The sequence below is a fragment of the Lepidochelys kempii genome, chromosome 25 (genome assembly GCF_965140285.1).
Source record: "Lepidochelys kempii isolate rLepKem1 chromosome 25, rLepKem1.hap1, whole genome shotgun sequence".
In the NCBI taxonomy this organism is placed as follows: Eukaryota; Metazoa; Chordata; order Testudines; family Cheloniidae; genus Lepidochelys; species Lepidochelys kempii.
Genome location: NC_136404.1, coordinates 9845050 through 9872712, shown reverse-complemented (window position 1 = coordinate 9872712; position 27663 = coordinate 9845050). Strand labels below are relative to the sequence as shown.

General features: G+C 49.4%; 1 long non-coding RNA gene across 1 annotated transcript; it reads left to right on the top strand.

Annotated features, from left to right (window-relative positions):
• The first annotated feature begins 464 nt into the window (after positions 1–464).
• LOC140903168 (uncharacterized) lies at positions 465–27645 on the top strand. Its single transcript, XR_012156173.1, has 3 exons — positions 465–602; positions 26276–26401; positions 27612–27645. It is a non-coding gene; the product is annotated as an uncharacterized LOC140903168 (long non-coding RNA).
• Positions 27646–27663: the final 18 nt, after the last annotated feature.

Below are 27663 nucleotides of genomic sequence, written 5' to 3'. Positions count from 1 at the left end.
GGGTTTGGTGGATCTCAGCCCAGCTCTTAGTGGACAGGTGTCCCCATCCCAAAAAGCCATTAGCAGGGCAGTGCAAATGGCCCTTTCTTGGCGGTCTCAGTGGAGTGGCCAGACACAGATTCCCTCTGGAGACTCGGCTGTGCTCTACCTCCCAGTGATTTCCAAGTGAGGGGCTGTGGCATGTTAGCGAGGTGCATTTGTGCCAAAGGGCTCATTTCCCAGATGACATCTGCTCCGTGGATAAACTTTGCTCTCCAGGCAGGGCACATCAGTTTCTTCATTTGATTTTGTTTTCCTCCATAACAGACAGTTATGCAGCCATGTCGGGCTTGTTCTCAGAACTCTGTACCCCTTGAGAGCTGCAGAGCTTCTCTCTTCTTTCCTTTCCTGTCTTTGCGACAAGGAAATAGGTCACATTTCAAAGAAACCTATAGGCGGGGGTTTGTGAATGTCAGTCCGCACAGGGGTTGGGACCTGGCCCGTTTCCCTTTTGCTCTGAAACCATCACGTTGCTTTTATGCCCAGGAATGTTGTTCACTTTCTTTCTACGTATTTGATGTAAAGAAATCCAGCCGAGACCCTCGCCCCATCCTCAAAGCCAGGTAAGCTACGGTGCGCAGCTCCAGGGTTATTGCGACCCTGCTGCTACTCTCCCTTCTCTTATGTCTGTCTACACGTCCTCCGAGCACTGGGGGCCTGTTAAATGCACTGAGCCTGATTCACCGCTGCATGGCTCCAGTTTTACCCTAGGATTACTCTGTTGATTTCAGGAGCATTACAGCAGAACAAAACTGGAAGAAGGTTAGAGTGTTTCAGGGTCCCTGAGTTTTCTTTTCAAAACAGTGGGGAGTTAGCCATCTTGGGGTAGTGATTAACATGGCCTGACATCCTGTTAGCCAGTGGTACTCAAACTTTTCCATACCAGGACTTGCCTCCAGAGCCTTTTCTCCCATCGAATTGGGATCTAGCCAGAACTCCTCATCCCAGTTAGCAATATGGGAGGGAGAGCCTGGCTGAGATTCCCTGACACCTATTCACAAACACCTTTAAATAAAGAGGGGGCCTTCCTAGGCTCTCCACTTACAAATATCGACATAAACTATACTCCGCAAGACAGGCTGTTGGCAATTTTTCATCCATTTCCCTTAATTTCTTTGTCATCGCATCTCTTCTTGCTCTGCACTTGTCTAGTGAACACAGGCAACATCGCAAAATCCCATCAATTCGAGCTTGGTAATGGGACAAAACGGAACAAAAGAAATTTGAGGTTCAGTTTCCGGAAACCTTTCTTAATAGTCAGATTTGTTTGACCGTGGAATAAGCTCCCAAGGGAAGCGGTGGAAACCCCATCAACGTGGGTCAGTTATAAGTAGATCAGGAAAAAGAACTGGAGAAAAGATCACAGGGAAGGCACCTATCTTGGCAGGGGGATGGGACTAGATGATCTCAGCAGGTTTGTGTCAACCCTGTCTGATTTCTGTATTTTTTCCATTCATTATCCTTTCTCCACTCGCGTCGGGGAGTGGCACAGCTTCCTGTATGCCATGCTGATATTCCTGTAAAATGATTTGGCACCAAAACTGAATACACACTTTCATAAACAAATAGGCATGAAGCCACAAGTGCATTAAGTGTTAATTTGTAAAGTGGATTTTATGAGATTTTATAAAGGTTATTTTCCACCAAGACCATAATTAGGAGATGCAACGTGACAAGGTCCCTGCTGTCCTTGGGCACCTGTCTTTTAACCAATACCCTGGGCACATTTGTCCTTTAATTGGCCAACGCCTGGGTATTCTGGGGAGAATGTTAACCCTTCGTTACCTATCTCTGCTGCAGCCTCTGTGCAGCTGTAGAATGGGGCTGGGACCTGTTACGAGCAGATGTCCCACTGGGAAATTAGCCTGTAAACGTGATGTGTGTGGGACACGGGTTAAGGGCCACGTCACGTTTTGCACCGGGTACCAAGTACGGCAGGCAGCACCGAAGTGGCAAAGGTTTGGGAAGATTGACTTGGCTCAAGAATGGCAATAAATATCTTAGCAAGGATGGGTCTTGACTAACACAAACCTTGGCCACATGGGGCCAGCAGAACAGGAAGCAAAGAGATCAGGGACTGGCCAGGCCAGTGAGACTGAACCATTTTTCACCCCGAATGAGGGCCTTGTAGGTCAGAGTTGAACCATTTTACCGGGGGCAGGGGGGAGGGAAGCTTGTATTTGCTGCTATCCATCTAGGTGAAGAAATCTGTAAGCATGTTGCAGGACACCAGTCGTGGGGCCACTGAGGTGTGGCTTTCTAGACAGAATGCGTGGAATCAATATGAAATAACTTGAAATTCTACGTATGCTGTAGATCACCTGCTTTCCTATGAACCGTTGTTAATCCCAGCTACCATAACGAAGCAATAGACAGACTGCGACACACAGGGTCAGCATTATGGCTTCTGCTGCATGCTATTCTATTTGGCTGTTCGGGATCGTTCTCTCTGCCTCTCAGTGATTAATCTGTATTTTTAAATTTAGCTCATCCCGGCTAATGATCACCAATGATTTCATTTCTATTACACTACCATCCCTAGGCCCTGTCCGAGGACCAATTTGCTAGGCACCGTACATCCCTAGAAGGAAATGTTGGGCCCTGACCTAAAGAGATTATGGTCGAAATATTAGACTACAAACAAGTACAGTAGAGATCTCAGAGTTATGAACACCTCGGGAACGGAGGCTGTTCAGAACTCTGAATTGTTTGTAACTGAACAAAAACTTATGGTTGTTCTTTCATAGAATCTCAGGGTTGGCAGGGACCTCAGGAGGTCATCTAGCCCAACCCCCTACTCAAAGGGGGACCAATCCCCAATTTTTACCCCAGATCCCTAAATGGCCCTGTCAAGGATTGAACTCACAACGCTGGGTTTAGCAGGCCAATGCTCAAACCACTGAGCTAGCTCTCCCCCCAATTAGTTTACAAATGTTTACAACTGAATGCTGGCTTAATTCAGCTTTGAAACTTTACTACGCAGAATTAAAATGCTGCTTTCCCTTGTTTTTTTCGGTAGTTTACATTTACACAGCACCATACTGGCTTTTTTTTTTTTTGCTGCCTGACTGTGCACTTCCGGTTCCAAACGAGGGGTGTGGTTGACCAGTCAGTTTGCAACTCTGGTGTTTGTAACTCTGAGGTTCTACTGTAGATACAAGCAGCTGGTAGGGGGGGCGGGGGAGCGGAGAACGAGGTTCATGTCACTTATTCATTAACTGCAGCGGGAGAAAAGAAGGAAAGCAAGATGCTCTCCTGGAAAGGACAGGTCCTAAAGAAGAAGGATGGACCAGTGGTTAGAGCATCAGCCTAGTTCTTGGGAGACCAGGGTCCAATTCCCTGCTGTACCCCAAACGTCCTGTGTGACCTTATATAAGACATGTGGTCTCTCTGTGTCTTGGTTCTCCTCTGAAAAATGTGGAGAACAGCCCTGCTTTACCTCAGAGGGGTGCTGTGAAAATAAACATATTAAAGATTGAGAGGTGCTTGGATAGTGAAGTGATGTAGACCAGCTAAGTCCCTAAGATAAATTGTCTAGTGAGACTGATCTTTCAATGCCTTTTATCTCACACACTGGCACTGGGATTGCTTCATCTACCAACGAAATGCAGCCCTCTCTGGGGTGAAACAGCAACCGTTCTTAACAGAGAACAAAAGTCAGCCACTGAATGAGGCAGAAAAAAAAAGTTCTTATCCAAGCGGATATTTTGCCACATACACGGTGGTTAAACACCCCTGTTTATGCAGGAAGCGCCATGGATCTTTGATAACCACACAGGATGGCCCGGGCCATAAGCCCTTTCTGAAAGTCCACACCCCTAGTGTCCCTACTGCCCCAGAGGAGCATGGCTTCGCTGCTGATCCAAAGGGAACAGTGGTGCCTAGTGAACTGGAAATGCCAGTTCATGACGAGCCCGATGTCCCTTAAAAGTCTCCCAGTCCAGTACTGACCCAGTCCAGGGGGGGACGTAGCTTTGAGGTCTAACAATCACAGCCCAATCCTCAATCTGTGCATGGGCCCACGAGACGGAACAGAAGCAGCCTCAATGTTAGGTCCTCGAAGATCCCCACCATTTTTAATGGGTTTCCGCCAGTTAGCTGCTGGGGTGGAACGGGGTCGTAAGTGGCTGTCATTTCTGGGCAGTACGACAGGCTGGTTATTTGTCTGTCAGACCATTAAATATCACAAAGCATTTTACTATTTCAAAGTAGCCCCGAGATCCACTGGGTAAGGCTGCTGTGTCGGCTGTCTGGGCACAGAGGGATCCTCCCTGCTAGGGTGTGGTTTGCAGTACAGGAGGTAGGATCTATGGGGGAATCTGAGATTCCTCTGGGATACCCCATCCTAGACCATAGGTACGTACTCAGCAGGGCTAGCCTCTCCCGCTGCTTGTGAAGCTGTGGCTACCCATTGGTTCGACGAGAGCTAGCACCGGCAGGTCTCCTCGAGCTGCAAATCACATCCCCAGCTCTGTGTGTAGATATACCCTGGGTACGTGCAGAACATGCAGCAAAAGGGCAGATTGGCAATGGGAATTTAGTCCACAAGCAGCTGTGTCTAGGACTTAGCGATGGCCAACGTGGATAGGAAAGCATCCCCATTCAAGGCAGCACGTAAGATTGGCTTCCTGGGGTGCAAGCACGTGCTTAATTGTTTCCCTGAATCAGGGCTAAAAATGTTTGTTGCTCAGCCTTTGCCATGCAGCGGATGTTAAGGACTCAATATTTCAAAATTCAACATCCAAGCCACTTCCACGACCACTGGGCCTCGCCTGCAAAAAATCACTCGTGCATTTGCACACTCAGAACGGACCCTTTCACACAAGAAATAGTGACCAGTGTACACCAACATCCATTTTCATGGAGTCACCGGCTTTGCACAAAATGCATGCTGGTCTCACGCAAACATCCGTTTGCACGTCAGCGCCTATGGTGTTTTACCAGTGCAGCAGAGCTGACGAAGTTTGAATCTTTATCCCCTGGTGTCTTAATGCTACCCGCTGAAAAGGAGAGAGCCCATGAACGGGTCTTTTAAGCATGTGCGTTAATGGGAGTTTTACACGCATCTTTGGATATTAACAAGAAAGGGGAAAAAACCCTTCTGCTTAGAAAACTGCGTTAGTGGCATGCTGTCCTCCAGACTCACAGGGCAACGAGACGGATGTGGCAAATCAGCCCTTCCCACCAGCTGTGGATCTGCCGACCGGGGTCCCAGCCTGCATCACGTCCAGCAGGCATTTGACAATCACTCGCTACGGATGTGAATATTAGTCAAATCTTGCACTACTTGTATGGGCTGCCGATACAGTGGTGCATCAACTATAAATTAAGCGTATGACTTAAGGCTCGTCAAGGAGACACATCGGTCGGCTCAACTGATCGGTTTTTGCTGTTAGTCCCAGATGATCATTCGGTCTGGGCTGGCTTGCTATTTCATTTGCCCCAATTAGAACCGTAACCAAAAAAATGGAAGCTTTTTAGGTCTTTCCTCGGTGCACTGCCCATCCCCCACTGCTCTGTAACTCACAACCAGCCTCAGTATTTCAAAGCAGACTGAGCACAGGAAGTGTGATTCTTATTTATATTAAGGCCCCTTAAGGTGTAAATGAAAGTCAAGCCCTACATTCACTGCTGTCTTTAATTGTTCTTAAGCTGGCATCACTGTTTGCAAACCCAGCCCCCAAATGTTAGGCAACTAGCGTAGGATTTTTCAAGAGATCCGATTCAACTCCTATTCAATTTCAGTAGGACTGGGTGCCTAACTCCCATAGGCTTTGTGACCATCCTGTCCTTCCATTCACGTTAGGGCACCTAAATCATTGGCCTGATTTTCAAGGTTGCTGAGCACTCCCAGATAGACTTGGCTGGGCCTTTCTCAAAACAGTGGTTTTTTGGTCGACAAACGCCAGTGAGTTGAATTGGAAACCTTTTGCGGAAAAGGGCCAGTTTCAACTAATTTTTCTGCTCGAAAAAAAAAAGGCAAAAAGAAAGAAAGAGTTTCCCAATGGTCAAAACACAAGGTTTCAACATTTATAAACAAAAATTTCTAGAGTTCCAGTTTAAAATGGCTTTTCCTTTCAAAATTAAAAACTAAACTAACACTTTAAAAAATAAAAAATGGTCAAAATTGAAATGACTTCTGTTTGCCAGAAGCTGGGAGCGGGGTGTCAGGGGATGGATCACTTGATGATTCCCTGTTCTGTTCATTCCCTCTGGGGCACCTGGCACTGGCCACCGTCGGAAGACAGGACACTGGGCGAGGTGGACCTCTGGCTGACCCAGGGTGGCCGTTCTGATGTTCTTCGGTGGAGCTGGAGTGGTGTTGGTCCCAGGCTAAGACAGACAAGGTGCGGGAGACAGTACTTTTTATTGGACCAACTTCTGTCGGTGAGACATTACCTCACCCACCTTGTGTCTCTCACTCTGAAATGAAACGTTTCAATGAACCTGAACGTTCCCGCACCCCCCACGATTTTGGTTCGCTGACATTTTTGAAATTGGGCCTTTTTGTCCCAGTTCAGGTTGGGAAAGTTTTTCCGATAGATTGAAACTTTTCGCAGGACAGGAAAACCATTTTTCATCCAGTTCCACTCACAACTGGCTGGGATTTCAAATGAGCTGAAGGGAATTAGGGGCCCATTGCCTTTCAGTGGGATTCAGGTGCCTAGTTTGCTTACGGTATGTCTACAATACAACAAAAACACAACAGAGAGTCTTAGAGCCTGGATTTCATAGTCCAGGCTCCAGTCCAAATTGGGAAAGTCTACACCAGGCTCAGATTGGCCACCCCGGGAAGGAGACTAGAATTTACCAATGTACATTGCCAAAGAGCCACAGTAACACATTGGCAGCCCCCCCATCAGCACCTCTCCCGCTCCCAGTGCTTCCCATGCACTGACAGCCCTGCTGATCAGCACCTCCCCCTTCCTCCCCGCACCTCCTGATCATCTGTTTCGTGGCGTGCAGGAGGCTCGAAAGGGGAAGACCAAGGCCACAGTAGGGTCAGAGGAGGGAGCGGGAAGTGGTGGAGTGGGGGCAGGGCCGGAGGCAGAGCCAGGGGTTGAGCAGGGAGCACCCCCCGGCACATTGGAAAGTTACCGTCTGTAGCTCCAGCCCCGGAGTCGGTGCCTAGACAAGGAGCCGCATCTTAACCTCTGAAGAGCCGCATGTGGCTCCGGACCCACAGGTTGGCCACCCCCGGTCTACGCCACTATTTTTAACCCTGTAGTGCAAGCCCGAGTCAGTTGACCTGGGCTCTGAGACTCCCTGCTGCACAATTTTTTGGTAGCATAGATATACCCTTAGGTCCTTCGAAAAATCTTCCTGTAAATGCCTAAATGTATATTTCTCTAGGAGAGGCCTATCCTTCAAGCACCAGACCAGGTGCAGGAGAGTTCTTTGGGTTCATAACTAATCAGGGTCACGTTCAGCAGTATGCGCTGGCGGCTTTACAGTGCTCTGCTGACACAAAGGAGCCATCAGCCTGGGGAATTGACCGGCTCAAATGGATTTATAACTGCTGGGGCAGTGCAAAGCAGCTGGAGTGCAGGGGGGCTGGAACAATTTGTATAAGGCGGCGGTGTGTGTGTGTGCTGAAAGCCATTGAACCAAACTGTAAACCCCGTATATGATGGAAACCACTTCAAGCCAAGGGGTGCAGGAGCACCCCAAATTCCAGTGCCTATAGAGCTGGTAACAGATATATCTGCCAGCAACACACTGAGCTTCTAAAATGGGAGGCTTGTGTAACCCCATGCCTGCTGGATGTGGTGCTCTGTCCCTCTCGAGTGGCACCTAGACCATCTAGAGCAGGGATCTCAAACTCAAATCACCAGGGGGGCCACATGAGGACTAGTACATTGGCCCGAGGGCCGCATCACTGACATCCTGCCTCAAGTCCCTCCCCTGCTCCATGCCTTCCATGAGGCCCCACCTATTCCCATAGAATCATAGAATATCAGGGTTGGAAGGGACCCCAGAAGGTCATCTAGTCCAACCCCCTGCTCGAAGCAGGACCAATTCCCAGTTAAATCATCCCAGCCAGGGCTTTGTCAAGCCTGACCTTAAAAACCTCTAAGGAAGGAGATTCTACCACCTCCCTAGGTAACGCATTCCAGTGTTTCACCACCCTCTTAGTGAAAAAGTTTTTCCTAATATCCAATCTAAACCTCCCCCACTGCAACTTCCATCCCTTCCCTTCCCCTATTCCAACCCCTTCCCCAAATCCTCACCTCTTCTCCACCTCCTCCCTGGAAAGCGCTGAGAGCCGCCAAACAGCAGTTTGGCGACGGGAAGCACCTGGAGGTAGGCAGAGGAGTGGGGACACGGTGCGCTGGGGGAAGGGCAGGAGGGGAGCTTGGCAGCCTGCAGGAAATAATCCTGTGCACCATGTGTTTGAGACCCCTGATCTAGAGCAGGGGTGGCCAACCTGGGGCTCCGAAACCACATGCGGCTCAGGTTGGCCACCCCTGGTCTACAGCAGTAGCTCTCCACCTTTCCGGACCCCTGTACCCTTTTCAGGAGTCTGATTTGTCTTGCGGACCTCCACGTCTCACCTCACTCAAACGACTTGCTTACACAATCCGACACAAAAATACACAAGTGTCTCAGCACACTAGTACTGAGAAATTGCCAACTCTCTCATTTACCACAATTATAAAATAAATCAGCTGGAATATAAATATTGTACTTACACTTTAGTGTATAGTATCTAGAGCAGTATAAATACGTCACTGTCTGTATGAAATTTTAGTTTGTACTGACTTGGCTAGTGCTTTTTATGTAGCCTCTTGTAAAATGAGGGAAATCCCTAAATGAGTTGATGTACCCCCTGGAGGACCTCTGCGTACCCCCAGGGGTACGTATATCTCTGGTTGAGAACAACTGATCTAGAGATTAATAAGTCTGCTACAACTTTGGCTAAGAGCCACGTGGCTTTTAGCTCATGCAATAGAGACTGAGGCACTAAGCTCCAGCGGCCCCAGGTTCAAGCCTGTTGGCCGACGACTGGGGTCTGTCAGTATTACACATGTATTTCTGGGCACTGACACCCCTGGGGAGCAGAGTTCAAAGCCTTTACCAGGCAGTGCAATGCTGACGAGACAGTTGCACTGGGAGATTGTTGTTGGAAAACTGCTTATACTGGTACTTCTACGTCCACATTGGCACTCTGCTGGTAGAGGGCTGTACATTGCTCAGGAGTAGGGGGAAGAGCTGTGTGAGTGGGAAGCAGAATTAAGTGCAGATGCATGCAAGGCTGTGCCAAGCTGTAACATGACCTACACCCCTGATCTTGCAATTGCTAGGATGCAGGTGGACTGCAACTACATGGTTAAGCTGGAGCTCAAGGGAAGCGGGGATGGTTTACAGGCTTAGTAGAATTTGTTACCGGGTTAGTTTAGCAGGGATAATTATGTATAAACAGGCCAGGCCGGATGCAAGTAGGAGCAGCCCCTTGGGGCAGTGCCGGTCTTTTCTATCCCAGTGTATTATTACTATTCTCTCTTGCTATATAAATAAATGCACCTTTTATCCTGAAGGACCCCAAAGGGCTTTGCAGAATGAGTAATCACATCACCTGCCTCTCAGGTAGCACACAGCCACATGACACAGACCTGTCAGGCAGCAAGAAAAACAGTGAATGAATGTTTCTGAAATACAAATTTCCCGTTGTATCAGGTAAAATCTACCGCAAGTCTGTCAGTCAATGGGAAAGGAGCCCCTGGCTCTCAAGGGCCCCTCTTCTCTAGCTCCTTCCAGGGCTCTCCAGCCAGGAGCACTGAAATACAGCGAGATTTCACAAAGAGGAGGAGAGGAATTTTAACACTCCCCTTGATGCACATTGAAAAATCCTTCAGTCACAAGGGTTAAAACCAAAGCAGAACTTTGCACCTTCCATTTCATCTACACTGAGACTTGGTAGGCTGCTCGAAGAATTCCACAAGGCCCAGTCGTGAGATGGATTCTACAGGATGAGCTGGATTCTTCCAGGGGCTCCTGGAACGATCCCAATTCAGACAGCTTTCGGGGTAAGCAAAACTCGGTAGGCTGCATGGTAAAACAACTGAGCTCGTGGATTCCTGGAGCTATACTATCCACAAGCTGGGCACTAGTGAAAAATGTGAACGAATCTCGACTTTTCAGGAGAATTAGCACCAATGATTATTCAGCCAAAAATGTACCATTTCAAAGTGCTTAGAAATGTTTTGCGTGTGGCAAAATCATTGTGGATGAAGAACGAGATGACAAAGAGCAGGAGAGGGGAGAGGAACGACTCATCAGGTGGGGTACAGGGATGGTGCCATTCAGCTGTGAGCATGGGTTCAAATCCTATACTGGTCCAGAATGAACATCTGGTGGCACGTGTGAAATGAACATGGTGGGCCTTGATCCAATTCTACCCTCCCTGAAAGGTTTTGGTCTCTGTTAGACAGCCGGTGAGACTAGATGATCGGTGAGGTCCCATGAGATCTTAAAATTGATGAATGAATACAGTTATTTGGACTTTCCAAAAGTTGTTGACAAAGTCCTTCAAGAGGCTATGAAGGCAATGTCTCATAAGAGACTATCCAGACTGGTTCATCCACCCCAGCTTTGCATGACGCCAGTTGCGTCACTTTTAAAAAGACAGATTCATCACATTCTCCCTGCCTTTCTGTTACTCCATCAACCGCCTCCTCTCCCTCCCGTCGTTCTGCTTAAAGCGCCTCTGATTGCACGTTTCTCCAGCAGACCAGACTGGAGCCTCTGAGGGGTCACTAGGGCAAATGGAAAACTGAGAAGAATTTCTCATTTCAACACCATGACACTTCACAGTGAAAGTCATTACACCCTTCTCCCCCCAAGATGTTTGTGTGGAAAAAGCTGAGAAGCTGAACACTGTGTGTGTATCGGTGCACATATATGGCCTGTTCCTTATCTGGGAAGATTGTGATCACCTACCCACACACACACACACGAAAGCAGAGGTGAGATGCCAGCATGGCTATTTGATCATTATTAATTATTTAAAGTGTGCTTTGTTTTTTAAGTGAATTTGGCATTTGACAAAAGGTGCCAGCCCACTTGAACCCTGAGTTGATGGGTGGAGCCTACCAAAATAACTGGCCCACCTGCCCTCAAATCAGGGAGGGGGCCATAGAGTCCAAAAAGCAACAGATTATGGAGGACAAAATGTCAAAATAGGCATGGGGGTGCAGGTCACGGGATCAAAACAAGCATTGCAGAGGGGGACCCCGGGCAGAGAACCCTGGTCAAAGTCCAGAGCTCTGAGAACAGATTCAATGGACACTGCCCGGGCACATGAATGGACAAGAGACTGGCTAAAGGCCCCATGGTCATAGAGAACCGCATCCCCCTCTCTCCCAGTCCAGCTTCCTCCTTTTGGACTGAGGCTTGCCAGAGAGGGCTAAAGATTTTCAGATGTGCTCAGTGGGAGTTTTAACATTGACTTCACTGGGCGCCGAGTTAAGCCAATGCTGAGTGCTTTTGAGAATCCTACTCTAATGTCCTCTCTCTACGCACAAACAAAAAACAACTTGGCTGTAGCAGGGCAAACTTCCACATGTCCTCCAAGCAACACACTTCACTGTGACCTGGAAGGATTCCCTCAGAGGGCAAGTTCAATCCCCCAAGTCAATTCAGTTCTTGGACTCTGCTGTGTGTGTGTGTGTGGGGGGGGGGGGGGGGGGTTGGGGGTCAACTAGATCATTGTGTCAACCTAATCATTGTGATGGGGGCACTAGTCCACTATGAATCAGACCAAGACAATTGCATGCATTTCCCCTCTGGGCTACCAAACAGCTGTCAGCCTGGAATAGCCAATCACTTCTCATCAGAACTGGCTTCAAGCCCGTGACCTGGAGGTGAAAGACTCTGTGGCAAACACCCAGTTCCTTGAGCAATAATGTTCCCCCAGGAGAGTTCATTTTCATGGATTACCACCAGATGATCTAAGGAGCAGCCTGCACATTGGTGAGATAACTGGACATTGCTGGGCACCGCAGAAGGGTGTGGCTGGAGATGACAGAGGTCTGAGGGTTTTCTGGGGAGAACGTTAACCCTTGGCAGCTGACCTCAGCAGCAGCCTCTGTGCAGCAGTAGAATGGGGCTGGGACCTGTTATGAGCAGATGTCCCAGTGGGACATTAGCCTCTAAACACAATGTGCTAAAGGTTGCAGTGAGTTTGCCTAGGGGGCCAAGTATGCGAAGCAGCGAGGACATGGGGAAGGCTTCGGAAGATTGCCATTCTGGAGCCAAGTCAATAAATATCCTAGCAAGGAAGGGCCTGGAGTAACTCAAACCAGACACCCGGGACCAGCAGCACAGAACATGCAAAGGCTAGGACTGACCAGGCCACTGAGACTGAACTCTGTTTTCTCCACTTGTGACGGACTTGTAGGTCAGGCCTGAGCTGCCTTCTAGGAAAGGGGTGAGAAAAGCTTGTATTTGCTGCTCTCCCCACTGTTCCCATTCTGCGTGTGGGCAGAGGAGCTCATTCTTCAGGGATGTCAGTTCAAGCTCTTTAACAGCCAGCAGAAAAGGCGACCAAATTCCAACCTATGGAAGCAGATCATTTCTCCATCAAACCTTTTCCAGAGTTTTCGAAAGAGCAGTCGCTGAGCCTGACCTTACGCTCAGGCCAAGATGAGAAATCCGGAGAATCATTTTCCCCAAGTGGAACTCGCAGAATTGCAGAAATTAGATATGGGAAAGTCCTATTAGCTCATCCCATCCATGGCCTGCCAATGTGGGATTATTCCCTATAGTATATTTTCTAGTCCAGTTTCAAATGACTCAAGTAATAGGACTTCCACCACTTCCCTCGGGGAAGACGGTTCCACGCTCAAATGGAAATGTTTCCTGATAATTAGCCTACATTTTCCTTTGCTTAATATCAGGCCATTCCTACCAATACCCCCTTGGAACAGGTTAATAAACTGCCTCCTCTCTCTCCTGAGTGATCAAGCTCTTCAGGCGCTTGGAGTTGGCGATCACGTTTTCCCCCCAGTCATGCTTGGCCAACACACCATGTGCAGAGTTAGTTCCTGAGAATTATACTCATAAATCAGTCCCGCCAGCCCTTTAGCAGTTTTACTGCTCCTCGCTGAATTTTTGCTAGTTTGTTGACATTTTTCTGATATGGAGATACCAACTGAAATAACAGCAGGATCAGGATGCCTTGCTCCTTCCTTTGCCGGGGCAGCTGCATCAGGGGCCAGGTGTCCACTTCTTTTTAAAAGAGCAACTTCTTAAAAGGTTTATTTCATACAAAGAAGACTTGTCTTTGTTTGAGAACTGATGAATGCACCCCAGGCCCTACTGGCTTTCGCCCCAGATAGCGATGGCTTCCATTCCAGCCACTCAACCATCTGCGTTCCTACAAGCGAACTGCACACTGCTTAGTGACAAACAAGCTATCTAAATAAAAGGTATCGTCATGCCTGGATGTGCTGGATCCGCTTGACTGCCCTTTCGAATGGGATACAAACGCCTTGCGACTCGGGATCATTAGAGATCTCTTGGCACATGTTGCAAGAGTAGAGATGTTAACTGTGATGTCCTGGCCAGATTCCAACTTGGGTAATTATGTTTGCCTGCTCTACATCCCCTCCTGCAGTTTTAATTGGAGAATGTATTCTTCCCTTCCCCAGGCACTTGTGGAAGGTCACAGGAGCAGAAGGGCTGGGGCAGCCCAACTCCGAGGGACATCACAGCCATTCTGCTCCATGAACTTTACATTGCAGAGGTGGGTGAATGATCCATATAAACAACTTGCAAAGTGCTCTGGGACCTTTCCTGACAAAAGATGCTATCTGCCTGTCACATTAGGACGACGACCAAAAAAAATGGACTTCTCCAGCCAATGGCTACACACATTTGGATCCCCCTGCGAGTGGAAAGAAGCACTTCCACTGGGCTGAGCCAGAAGTAGGTGTCCTAAAATGAGCTGCTCCTAGAAGTCAAATGGGTAAAATTGAGAGGACCAGCACACAAGGCTATTGCATCACAAGTAAGGCCTAGACCTCCTGCTGCCCTTTGCAGGATTGTGGATTTCCACCAGACCAAGTTGTGCTAGGGGCTACCCAAACACAGCACAAACACAAAAAGACAGTCCTCATCTTTGTGCATCTCTGAGTCAGTCTACTGCACTTGACTGTTTGGTGGGTTAATCTTGACAAATGCTGTGAATGGATTTAGAGGTGGAATAAACTGAACATGAGTGGAAAGGGATGCATCTGGAGAAGACATCCAAGCTAAGTAGCTCTTAAGGCAGTGAAGCAGAGGTGCTGGAATGAGGGGTGCGGGAGCACCCCATCTTGAAGTGGTTTCCATCATATACAGGGTTTACAGTTTGTTCAACGGCTCTCAGCACCCCCACTATACAAACAGTTCCAGCCCCCCTGCAGTGAAATAGAGCAGTTAATACAGTGAAGGACAGAGGAGGAGCTCCACTGTACTGACAAACCCAACTTCACATGTCCCAGCGGTACATAAGGCTAGTAGATCGTTGGCTTCTATCACACAGGGACACAAGACAGAAATGTAAGGATATTGTGTGATCACGGAGTAAAGCTCCTCTCAGACTGCACTTGGGATAAAGTCTCCAATCTGTCCTACCTGAATGGAGGACAGATACAGTTAGACCGAAGGGAATGGACCATAGGGAGATTAGCAAGATAACTAGAATGGAGGAGTTTGCGGACTTGGAGGTAGGGTGGCATGGACTGAAACAGATTGAGGTGATGATTAAGAAGGGACATGACAAAAATACTGAAGCCAGCTCAGGGTTCTCAGTCAAGCTGGTCAAAAGTTTTCTGATACAAACAGTTTTCAAATGGAAAATGCCGATTCAGTGGAACGGAAACATTCTGTGACCGTGTTGATTCCAGTGAAACTTTCAATGGAAACTAGGTGGGTAGACTGGCCGGGTAGACTGGCCAGTCAGCCTGATTTCCTGCTAGCCCACTGGCCAGCCAGCCAGCCGGTGGGCAGGGTCCCAGGCTCTGTGGGTGGCCAGCTTCCCAGCCCACTTACCAGTAAATACCAAGATATTTCCAGTCTGTGGAAAAAAATTGCATTTCCAGCTTTTCTGTCCAGCTTGGAACAATTTCTTTTTTCTGGAACTGCATGATTTCCCACAGTTCTCGCACAGCTCTAGCTATCACACGTTTTAAGCCTGATGATCTATTGGCCTTTGCTGGACTGACTAGAATTAGAAATCTTAGGGTTCAGTTAAGGAGGCATCATTTTGCCGAGAGATTGGTGAAGATGTGGCTGACAGGAGCCGAGTATCGCTCATGTGTTTGAGCACAACCCGGGAGGACAATACAGAATGCAATTAACAAAAGGGGCATTATTATTATTTTGTATTATTTGCACTGCAGTGCAACTTGAGATCAGCGTCCCATTAGGAGAGGCGGTGTGCGCTGGTGGCTAGGCTGGCAAACTAGGAATCAGGAAACCTTGAATCTATTGGCAGCTGACACTGACCACCTGTGACCTCCTTGGCACGTCCCTCTGCCATCTGTTTTGACTGTAAGCTCTTCAGGGCAGGGACTGCTCCTTGCTGTGTGTTTATACAGCACCTAGATCTCAGTTGGAGCCTCTAGGCGCTACATACGAACAAAAAAACTAAACTAGAAGATTAAATATCAACCCCAGGATATTTAAAGATCCCCCTTTTTAACAAGAAAAATATTCCAAATTCTTGTAACATGCAGAGGATTAGGTCTCTGGCGGGGTCATTTTGTGGTTGGAAGCACACATTTCTAACAGTTGCTTAAGCATGAGGCATATATGTCGGTGAGAGGCTGCGGTGTAAAGTGTCTCCCGCAAAGGATGGCTGCCTCTTCAGCATGCAGCGATGCCTCCAGCCATGTGTGAGAAGGAGCTTGTTAAATGCATGATCAGAACAACTGGGGTCAGTGTGGGAGATGAAAGATAGTTCTCATTTCTCTCATGCTCTTACATGGCCCCCATTACCAGGATACCCGAGTGCCTTATGGTGGTGCTGTGAGTGGGAAGCACTGTTTTCCTCCTTTATCCAAAGAGGCTCAGTGACTTGCCCAAGGTCACACTGGAAGTCTGTGGCAAAGCTGGGAATTGCACCCCGCCTCCCTCCTCCCAGCCTAGCACCCTAACCATTGGCCCATCCTTCCACCTCATTTCTGCTCTGTCAGGCCTCTCTCCTTTGCACAGTACGTGCCATTGTCTGGGAGCCCAGTGCTCTGTACTGGAGGAACATCACTCACTTGGACACTCAGCCCAGGAGGTTATGGTTGCATTGCACACAAGTACACAGTGCCAGCTTTATCTGGAGCATCCCACCACTGGGTCACGAGACAGAAGTCATCCTACCACTTCAGGGAAAACACTGCTCTAGAAATGCAATGGCCATACGCTATCACACGCCAAAGGCCAGGCCACATGACATGATTCCCTTTGTGCCCAGGAATCCCAACCCTCCACTTACTGAGATGCAACGACTTTGCCCCAGAATGAAAACCCTGGGGAACGACTATCTTGGTCATACAGACAATGATACTAAGAGAGATAATCATGCTTAATTTTGCAAAGAGATCCCCTAGGTTACTGTTCCTACATGAGATAAAGGGTCCATCGCCTGGCGATTCTGCTGCAGGAGAGGGACCTTATATGGCTACTCCACGGCAGTATTTTGCAGTCGCAACTTTAGTGGAGACACTTTTGGTAATAGTCAGGATCCGATTGAAAAAGTTTGGGTCCACTCTGTGGTCAGTCACTGACCGCTGCAGAGAGTGACTGCCTGAAAGCAGCCACGTTACATAAGTTCTCCTGTTTCACGCAATGCTGCTTTCAGAGTAACAGCCGTGTTAGTCTGTATCCGCAAAAAGAACGGAGGACTTGTGGCACCTTAGAGACTAACCAATTTATTTGAGCATAAGCTTTCGTGAGCTACAGCTCACTTCATCGGATGAACGAAAGCTTATGCTCAAATAAATTTGCATTGCTGCTTAGCCCCTTAGAGATCAAGCTAATGTCTGTGGACTCTGCTGTCCTCCCCTTCCCCCTCATAACAGGGGACAATTAGCTAGTGAGCATTTGTGAAAAGGAACAGGAGGGTGCTACTGAGCAGGGTCTCCCATACTACATGGATGGGGGCCTAGGAATACCTGGCTAGGTAGGGAGACAAGTAAAAGCATAAGGAGCTCTCTATAGGAACCTGCTCAGCCAGCAGCCCTCAACAATAAGGGGTGTTCATGATGGGTCAGCACAAAGAAGGGACACTGCCACCAAGTCAGTGGGTGCACGCTGTGTGGCTATTTCTCAGACAGTCCTGACCACTGCTGGGTCTTTAAAGACTCCCTGGTACTGTTTGCAGCACAGCACTGGCCAAACTCCAGCTTGGGTGACTTCACACTGCCCTCCAGATTTACCTGGCCGTAGAACGGTCCTTGCCTTAGCCTCCGGCTGATAGGAGCGTTGCTCCGCCCTGCCAATCAGCTGCCACATTCCACCCCAGAGGTGGCTGCATTCCACTCATTCCTGTGGCATACAATTGGCACATCCATTTGTAAAATGAAAGGCGCTCTATGAATGGAAGACAACTTCCTTGTAACAAGAAAAGGAGGACTTGTGGCACCTTAGAGACTAACCAATTTATTTGAGCATGAGCTTTCGTGAGCTACAGCTCACTGCATCGTAGCTCACGAAAGCTCATGCTCAAATAAATTGGTTAGTCTCTAAGGTGCCACAAGTCCTCCTTTTCTTTTTGCGAATACAGACTAACACGGCTGTTACTCTGATCCTTGTAACAAGGAGATCCTCACCATTAAAGCCTCAACCCATGTATACACACACAAAAATCAGCTCAGATACAAAGCTTTCTTGGCTGAGAATTGTGCTTTCAAACTGCCGACTAAGCCATGCCCACCAGGCCGCCTCCCCCCCCCATGCAGGTGGCCTGCCTCCCTCCCCACACAGCAATGGGAGCTAATTGCTTCCGCTCATTAGCATTTGACAAATAACCACAGAGAGAGAAAAAGTCCCCAGCAGGATATGAGCAAGCTTAGGCCTTCACTGCCATCTGACAGCGCCGATCAAATGTGTCATTATTTTTCCATTCTTTATCACCTGATCTCTCCTTCGAGCGGAATCAGGGGGCTCTTGCCAGCTCAGAGCGGCTGTGTCAAAGCACGGGCAGAAAGTGAATGAATCGTGATGAAAGGGCAGGACGGGACTGAAGTGTGCAGGTGGCAATTCCTGAGCCTGGGGGAGCAGATGGGGGGGGGGTGTCTGTGTGTAGGGGTGCACTTTGCATAAAGGTTCGTGAGTTTCCTCCCCCCTCACAAATGTGACAAGCTTCCCCTCAGTCATCAACTACCCATCCAGCTGCAAGTAAACTCAGCAGCTGCTGGGGTGGGGGAGAGGGGGTCAGTGCAGGCGAGACAGAGCCTTGCTAGCCAGAGCTACCAGATCACAGATGGAAAGAGGCATAAGGGACGATAAGGTGCTGAGCAGTCGGTGGGTCAGTCAGCAGTGCCACAGGGAGCAAAGGCCCAGGCTGTCAGCGCGTTGGGCAAAAGTTCCATTTATTGAACAAATAAAATCCTGGTAATTGAGGGGTCTGGGCACCATGATCGGGGATTTAGTTGGGGGCTTGTGATTTGGCTCAGCTCCCAATGGATACAGGCCCCTCAGGGATCTGCTGCGGCTCTTCAGGGAAGGCTTGCTGCAGCTTTGGAGCCTGTCTGCCCGGGCTGGGAGGCTCGCTTCCAGCTCCAGTGTAGACATCCTCTAAGTAGAACGTGGGCAATACAGACAAGGACACAGAAGCAGCTGCCTGCCACAGACCCTTCCCTGTACCCAGAAGAGTGATCCTGTTTCAATGACAGCTGAGAAGGAGAGGATATTTACTGAACCCTGATTTCTCCTCATTTTCCTGCCTAGAATAGTATTTTCCTAACCTCCCTCCCATGGTATCAGAGAAATTATTCTACACTTTACTTCCTAAAAATGGTGCATTATTACTAGGGCAAAATGGTCACCATGTTCCACACCAGAAGTGGCTGCATTTCAATGGTGGATGAAAGATCTCAAATTGCACAGTCTGGGATCCATAGAGATGAAAGAGACCTCAGACTTTAGTTATTATTTACCCTTTTAAACACACAGCCAAGTACTATCCTCCAAGTTAATAACCTTACCAGCTCACTTCCTTAGATGAGCGAAGACCAGGTCCCAGCTGAAGCCCGAGTGGTGCAGGTTTCCAAAAGAAAACCTGGAGAACAAGCCTCTCAACATCTGTTCTGAGGGGTTTCTGTAAACATGAACACAGACCTAAGTGAAATGACTAAGCCTGAATAAAACCCTCTTCCAGGGAGAAATGACTCCTCTTAGCAATATCTATTCAACTGTATTTGACTTGTGAACTGAAAAAAAAACAGAAGCAAAATGTAAATGAGCCCACACTGTATACTAATGTTCTATTTATCAGGAGCTCAGAAAGCTTCAAGTGTTAGATGTTTTAATGAGAGGTTAATCAATTGTTACGCAGTCCAATTGATCAATAGACAGCTTATAACCACCTACACCACCTTTGACGGATGCGCTTATAACCCTGTATAACGTACTATTCATGACTGTAACATGCTCATATTTATCCATCTTGTGTGCCACAGTTTCCCCTTCCACAAAAATGGGGATAACGATATTGACCACTTTTGTAAAGTACGTTGAGACCCACTGACGAAAGGCCCTACAATAGCTAGGAAGTATTCCTTATTAGGCTTTTGTAAGCAGACCCTTGACACGAAGCACGACCATGCCCAGTGTAAGATGCTGAGCCCGATCCCCCTGTTACTTATGTTAGGGCAGAGGGAGTGCAGAATGGTAGCAACGTATGCCCCCTTTGCCCGGATACAAGTGACAGGGCCAGGTATTACAGCCAATAGAGTCCAAAGGAGAGGCAGTGGAGAATCCGGCCCTACGTAGTTAGCAGGTCAGCGAAGCCAGCTCCTTAGCCGATATTTCAGTTCTCTAGCTTAAAGTGCTGCTCTTGTTTGTGCAGAATAGGGCCCAGTTGCTGAGCATGCCCCTGAAATGCTACTCAGCCATACACGCAAGCTATCTACCCTGACTGGCTTGTGTCAGCAGGAGGGCCAGGAGTGAACCAGGGACCTCTAAACGCTCTAAAAAGCAGGGGTCACTGCCCCTTGCGCTAAAGGAAGCCGCTTGGTTAGAAAGAATGGCCTTGGTAAGTTATCTTTAAAAAAGGGAAGAAGGAAGATCCTGGGAACTACAGGCCAGTCAGCCTCACCTCAGTCCCTGGAAAAATCATGGAGCAGGTCCTCAAAGAATCAATCCTGAAGCACTTGCATGAGAGGAAAGTGATCAGGAACAGCCAGCATGGATTCACCAAGGGAAGGTCATGCCTGACTAATCTAATCGCCTTTTATGATGAGATTACTGGTTCTGTGGATGAAGGGAAAGCAGTGGATGTATTGTTTCTTGACTTTAGCAAAGCTTTTGACACGGTCTCCCATAGTATTCTTGTCAGCAAGTTAAGGAAGTATGGGCTGGATGAATGCACTATAAGGTGGGTAGAAAGCTGGCTAAATTGTCGGGCTCAACGGGTAGTGATCAATGGCTCCATGTCTAGTTGGCAGCCGGTATCAAGTGGAGTGCCCCAAGGGTCGGTCCTGGGGCCGGTTTTATTCAATATCTTCATAAATGATCTGGAGGATGGTGTGGATTGCACTCTCAGCAAATTTGCGGATGATACTAAACTGGGAGGAGTGGTAGATACGCTGGAGGGGAGGGATAGGATACAGAAGGACCTAGACCAATTGGAAGATTGGGCCAAAAGGAATCTGATGAGGTTCAATAAGGATAAGTGCAGGGTCCTGCACTTAGGACGGAAGAACCCAATGCACAGCTACAGACTAGGGACCGAATGGCTAGGCAGCAGTTCTGCAGAAAAGGACCTAGGGGTGACAGTGGACGAGAAGCTGGATATGAGTCAGCAGTGTGCCCTTGTTGCCAAGAAGGCCAATGGCATTTTGGGATGTATAAGTAGGGGCATAGCGAGCAGATCGAGGGACGTGATCGTTCCCCTCTATTCGACATTGGTGAGGCCTCATCTGGAGTACTGTGTCCAGTTTTGGGCCCCACACTTCAAGAAGGATGTGGATAAATTGGAGAGAGTCCAGCGAAGGGCAACAAAAATGATTAGGGGACTGGAACACATGAGTTATGAGGAGAGGCTGAGGGAGCTGGGATTGTTTAGCCTGCAGAAGAGAAGAATGAGGGGGGATTTGATAGCTGCTTTCAACTACCTGAAAGGGGGTTCCAAAGAGGATGGCTCTAGACTGTTCTCAATGGTAGCAGATGACAGAACGAGGAGTAATGGTCTCAAGTTGCAGTGGGGGAGGTTTAGATTGGATATTAGGAAAAACTTTTTCACTAAGAGGGTGGTGAAACACTGGAATGCGTTACCTAGGGAGGTGGTAGAATCTCCTTCCTTAGAGGTTTTTAAGGTCAGGCTTGACAAAGCCCTGGCTGGGATGATTTAACTGGGAATTGGTCCTGCTTTGAGCAGGGGGTTGGACTAGATGACCTTCTGGGGTCCCTTCCAACCCTGATATTCTATGATTCTATGATTCTATGATCCAAGGGACCCCTTTCCAAGGCCTGGCAATAGCTGATAACAGCAACGCCCCTATTGGTGCAAACCCTGCAAGGCCAGGGCTATGGCAGAGCCGTGCACGCGGCTGCAGGGGCAAGGGCGAGGCAGTTCCTCACGGGGCCTAGCAGGAAGGTTCCATGGCAGTTGCAAGCCGCGGCCGTCGGTTGGGAGCCTGGCAAGCAGGGGAGAGTTTCTACCCTGGAACGAGCCAGCCCTACCCCACTCACCCCGGTCACTGCTGGGAAAAGGCTCAGCAAGTCCGGTATGTGGCCATGTCAGGCTTCCAAGGGCACTGCCTCCTGGTAAGCAAACACAGAGGTGGAGGGAAGCGGTCTGGAGATGGACCAAAAGCTCCCCTCAGACTAGCTCCTCGTGCCTCATTACAGGGGCCCCCCCATCTGCATCCCTGTTCTTGCTCCCCCTTCTCCAGCCTCATGTCTCCACCTCCCTCCCCGGGTCGCTCTCACTGCTCTGCCACCATGTCTCTCCTCCTTAAGCACCTGCCCCTTCAAACAGCCCCTCCTTGCGCTCAAGTGCGATCACACGTCATTCCTGGCCTTTGCCTCAAGCCCATGGCCAGGCTGGGGCTTGTTTGCCTTCCCCAGGGCCCGGGGCCACTGTAGCCAGTGGCGTTTTACCAGTGGTACTCCCTCATGGTATCATCCCCACTAGGGCTCTGAAGGAATTAGAGTCACCAGATGTCCAAATTTTATAGGGACAGTCCCGCTATTTGGGGATTTTTCTTTCTAGGTGCCTATTACCCCCCACACTCGGTCCCGATTTTTCATACTTGCTATCTGGTCACCCAAGGAGGAATGTTCCAGCAGGGAGGGTAGGAAAATCAAAAGCAATGGGGCAAGAAAATACCCCCCCCGCCCCCCAGCATTACTGGCTTTCCAGAGAGACACAGCTGAGCTCTGGGGAAGGCAGGCATCATCTTCACCAATATCACCCTCATCCCTGCTGCATTTCCTGGGATGAGAACAGGCACTCACAGGGAGTCTATAGGGCCAAGCCCAGACTCAGCAAGAGGCACTAACAAGAGAACAGTCAAGGGGATTATTTCTCTTTCACCCTCATCGCCTTTCCTCAAGGCAACACCAGCCCTGGAGCTGCTGCAGCAGGCCTTCCTCATGTGGCTTCAGGCACATCTCCATTCTCCCATCTCCATCACCCTATTGTTGGTGTCTGCTGAACACGCCTCCTCTTTCCAGGAGCCTGGTTTACTAAGGTGGCAGTCAAACACTCACAAATCTCCCCACAACTCAACCCACCTAGCTGGCTCACACCCTTGGGGCAGCATTCTTAGTGCTGGCTCCACTAACCCTCTTCCTGCCTGGCCTGGCCTGGCCTGGCCTGGCCTGGCCTGGCCTGGCCTGGCCTGGCCTGGCCTGGCCTGGCCTGGCCTGGCCTGGCCTGGCTCCCTGCAGCTTCTGCTCAAGCACACCAGAGAGTTACCACTGGCCTTATATTCCTCAGCAGGCCTAGGGCTGAGTCACACGCTCCCATTCCCTTGCCCCGGCCCCTCTCCATTCCCTTCACCTGGGGAGGCAGGCTACACCTGGCACAGGTGATGCTGAACCTCATCCATCTTAAAGGGCTAGCTCACACTGTGAGAGCTACATTACTGGGATTTGTTGTGACCAGGTTAATCATAAATCCTAATAATAATATCGCCAACAATAATAATAGGAAGACATAAACAGCCCTCATGACAGGCTCCATACTTCTCCCTGCATCACGGATCCAACCCCACTGACTCTGATTGATTTGCACGAGTGTCACAGACAGCAGAATTTGGCCCAGCCTGTTGTGTTTAGATGTCAGGAAGCGATACACCGTTGCTGGCAGTTTTCTCCCATGCCGAGGTCTGTGGCTGGCTATAGATAGCTGTAAATGACAGATATCTCAGAGATCTTTCTGTTTGTCGTGCCCACCTAAATGTGGTTGCAGTTTTGATCAGACCTAATTAAGTGTGGGAGAGGCCTTTCTCAGTGCAACTTTGGCCGGAGGGATAGCTCAGTGGTTTGAGCATTGGCCTGCTAAACCCAGGGTTGTGAGCTCAATCCTTGAGGGGGCCATTTGGGATCTGGGGCAAATATTGGGGCTTGGTCCTGCCTTGAGCAGGGGGTTGAACTAGATGACCTCCTGAGGTCTCCAATGAGATTCTATGACTTCACACATGAAGGCCAACATGTCCTAAAGTGGCCACTGATTTTGGGTGCTTCTGGTTTTTGGTTGCTTGACTTGAGACACTTTGGGCATGTGGAGATTCTCAGCCCCTCTGGAAATTCAGGCCCCGACTGCCACCCAACATTTAGAGGCAGCTTGAAAAATCAGGGCCTGATTTTAGCAATCGGGGGGAGCTGAAGATGCATAGCACCATATAGGCCTCACAACATGGTTGCAAGATGGGGACAATAATGCTGTGCCTATTTCACAGAGAGGCAAACTGAGGTACACAGCAGCTAAGAGAGTTGCTCTGGGTCACACGGTGAGGCAAGTGGCAGTGTAAGGAACAGAACTCATTACTGCACAATATCTTTGCGGCCAAGTGCTTAGCAGGATTCAGAAAAGGACCAGAGATGTATATAGATAACAAACATTTCCCATATCCTGGGACCAACATGGCAACAACACCACTGCATACCACAGTTTCCATAGTTGTATTATAATAGTCAAGATTAAACACAAACTTTGGAAGGGATATAAACCCACATGTGTCAGGGCCTAAACCACTCCCTAAATATCAGTGGTCAGGAAGTAAATTTAACGGGGGGACTAGTTACTCCATAATTGTTTCCTTCAGGGTTTCTTGCACTTTCCTCTGAAACAACTAGTATCAGCCACTGTTGGTAACAGCATACTGGGCTAGTTGGACCCCTGGTCTGATCCAGTCCAGCAATTCCTATGTTCCGAACTCAGGTCTCCTGCCCCTGCAATCCTGCTTGCTGGCCCATTTGGTCTCCGTATCCTCCCATTTCATGCATTTGATTAAAGGGGCTTCACAACGCAGGCTGAATTTTGCTGAGTCTGACACAGTTTAATCTACGACTTGTACCCAAGTTGCAAACCTCCCTGACTGTTTCCGGCCGTGGTTTCCTGCAATAGTAAAACGCCTCCACTGCTCAGCCTGCTTTCAGTTATCGGATGGCCCTTTCTGGGCTTCAGGCAGTTAAAAAACAAATCCGGCAAAAAAAGCTGGTGGCCATAAATCCAGCTCCCTGTGCAGGCACCTCCTTGCCTTGCTCCTGAGCAAAGCGGGGGAGTTATGGCAGGATGGCGTCTCTCCAGCAATCCCCCTCCATCCCCATCTCACATACACTAGGCCAGTGGTTTTCAAACTTTTTTTCTGGTGACCCAATTGAAGAAAATTGTTGATGCCCGCAACCCAAAGGAGCTGGGGATGAGGGGTGTGGGAGGGGCTCAGGGCTGAGGGTTGGGGCATGGGGGTGAGGGCTGTGGGGTGGGGCCGGGAATGAGGGGCTCAGGGTGTGGGAGGAGGCTCTGGGATGGGGCAGGGGGTTGGGGTGCAGGGGGGTCAGGGCTCTGGGCTGGGGGTGCGCGCTCTGGGGTGGGGCTGGGGATGAGGAGTTTGGGGTGGAGGAAGGGGCTCTGGTTTTGGGGGGGGCTCAGGGCTGGGGCAGGGGATTGCGGTGTGGGCTTACCTGGGGCGGCTCCTGGTCAGTGGCGCAGCGGGGGTGCTAAGCCAGGCTCCCTGCCTGTCCTGGCACCATGGACCACACTGTGCCCCGGAAGCGGCCAGCAGCGGGTCCAGCTCCTAGGCCGAGGTGTGCAAGTGGCTCTCGCCCGCAGGCACCGCCCCCCTCAGCTCCCATTGGCCAGAAACTGGCCAATGGGAGTGCAGAACTGGTTCTCGGGGCAGGGGCAGTGCGTGGAGCCCCATGGCCCCCCTGCCTAGGAGCCGGACCTGCTGCTGGCCACTTCCAGGGCGCAGTGTGGTGTCAGAACAGGTAGGAACCACGGGACTTTTAATGGCTCAGTTGGCGGTGCTGACCAGAGCCGCCACGACCCATCTCCTTCCATTCCGTGACCCAGTACTGGGTCGTGACCCGCAGTTTGAAAACCACTGCACTAGTGTATATCATCTATAAGGTCAATGCTTATTATCATGATTGATTATTTGTATTATGGTAGCACGTAGGAGCTCCAGTCACGGATCAGGACCCCAACTGGGCTTGGCACTGTAAAAACACGGAACAAAAAGACAGTCCCTGCCTAGCCCACACACTACCAGGGTATGGCCAGCCCAGCTCAGAATGCCATATGACCGTCTAAGGCCTGGTCCTTTCTGTGCTGGCCTTTAGTGTGCAATAGGTCTGTCCCTCAGTCGACCAAGAGGCCTGGCCGTTGGGACAATTTAAAATCTTGTTGGTCTGTCTGTGTCCATCTTCGTCTGATCGACTGTCAGCTCTGTCAGGCAGGGACTGTCCTTTTTGTTCCGGGTTTGTACAGCCCCTAGCACCATTGGGTCCTGATCTCTGATGAGGGCTCCTGGGCACTATGATACTATGACTACTACTAATAATGAATTAAAAATGTGTGCAGAAGCACGGAGACCAGACACCGCAACCCAAGGAGTCGGGTTGACTGTATTCTGAATGTGACCGACACGTCTGTGAAAAGGAGACGCCAGCTCAGCTCTTCTCACGTCACGCTACATCCCCATCAAAGGTCAGCGCCCAGGGAGCCAATGTACCCCCTGGAGTTCACTGGTGTTTCCATTAATTAACGGAAACTGGCCGGGGTCTGTGGGTGGGATTTAGATACCAAAACCAAGAGCACAGATAACAGCTCATTGGTGGAGGAGACTCGTCACAGGCTCAGCCAGCAGCGTGACATGGTGCATTGGGTTCCTATTGACAGCTGGCTCTACCGGGATAGGTGGTAAGTCCCTTTCTCTTATTACTCTGTCGTGAGTCTAGGGGCCTCTGGGGACATCTGCAGATTCCAGTTGGAAAAGGGTGGGAGAATCGCACAGAATCCAACCTGCAATGATGGATTGTCACACTGAAGTCACAGCTTTCTCTGGGTTGACAGGCACAGAGGACCAGCCAAACTGGCTCAGACCACTGGTCCGTCTAATGGACAATCTTTGACAGGGGCCACTGCCAGATACTCTGGCGGAAGATGCAAAAAATTCAGCAACAGATAGGGAAAGGTTCTTCTTTGCCCTTGCCACTTGGCGGTTGGATTATGCCTAGAAGCATAAGGGTTTTATATCCCTTATAAACTTGTATCCTATCTAGTGGAAATGTCAATGTTCTGATTACCCATAGAACTGTCTAGTCCTTTTTTTGAGGCCTGCTAATCTCTTGGCCGTAACAGTATGTTGAGGTAGCGAGTTCCAGAGGTTAATGATGCATTGCAAAAAACGGTATTTCCTATTATCATGATCTACAGGGACCTCTCTGGAGAGAAGATTTTGGGTAGCAGGGGGCTTTTTAATGTAGACAATAATGGCATAACTAGGGCAAATGACAATGTCAGGCTGCAATTTTTTAACAGTGAGGATAATTAACCATTGGAACAGCTCACTAGGGGAATGCGGTGGATTCTCCATCACCTGAAATCTCTAACTCCAGTCCAGGTGTCTTTCTAAAAACCACATTCTGGCTCAGTCAGCAGTTAGGGGCGTGATGCAGGAACCACAGGGTGGAATTATCTAGCCCGTTACGCAGGAAAGGAGATTAGATGACCAGAATAGTCCCTTTTGGCCTTAGATTCTACTAATTGACCCTGCGGTAATGGCTTGTGGGCAGATGGATGGAGATGGCGACGCGGGCCCTGCAGTCCCAAGGGGTCCTCTGCCAACAGCTTCCCTTTTTCTGTGGCAGCGTTGCCATGCGATGTCTCAATGAGGAATTCTGCTTCCGTTCCCTAGGCCCAGCACCCAGAGCGTCTGAGCAGGTCCGAGGAGCCCCGGTCAGCGTACG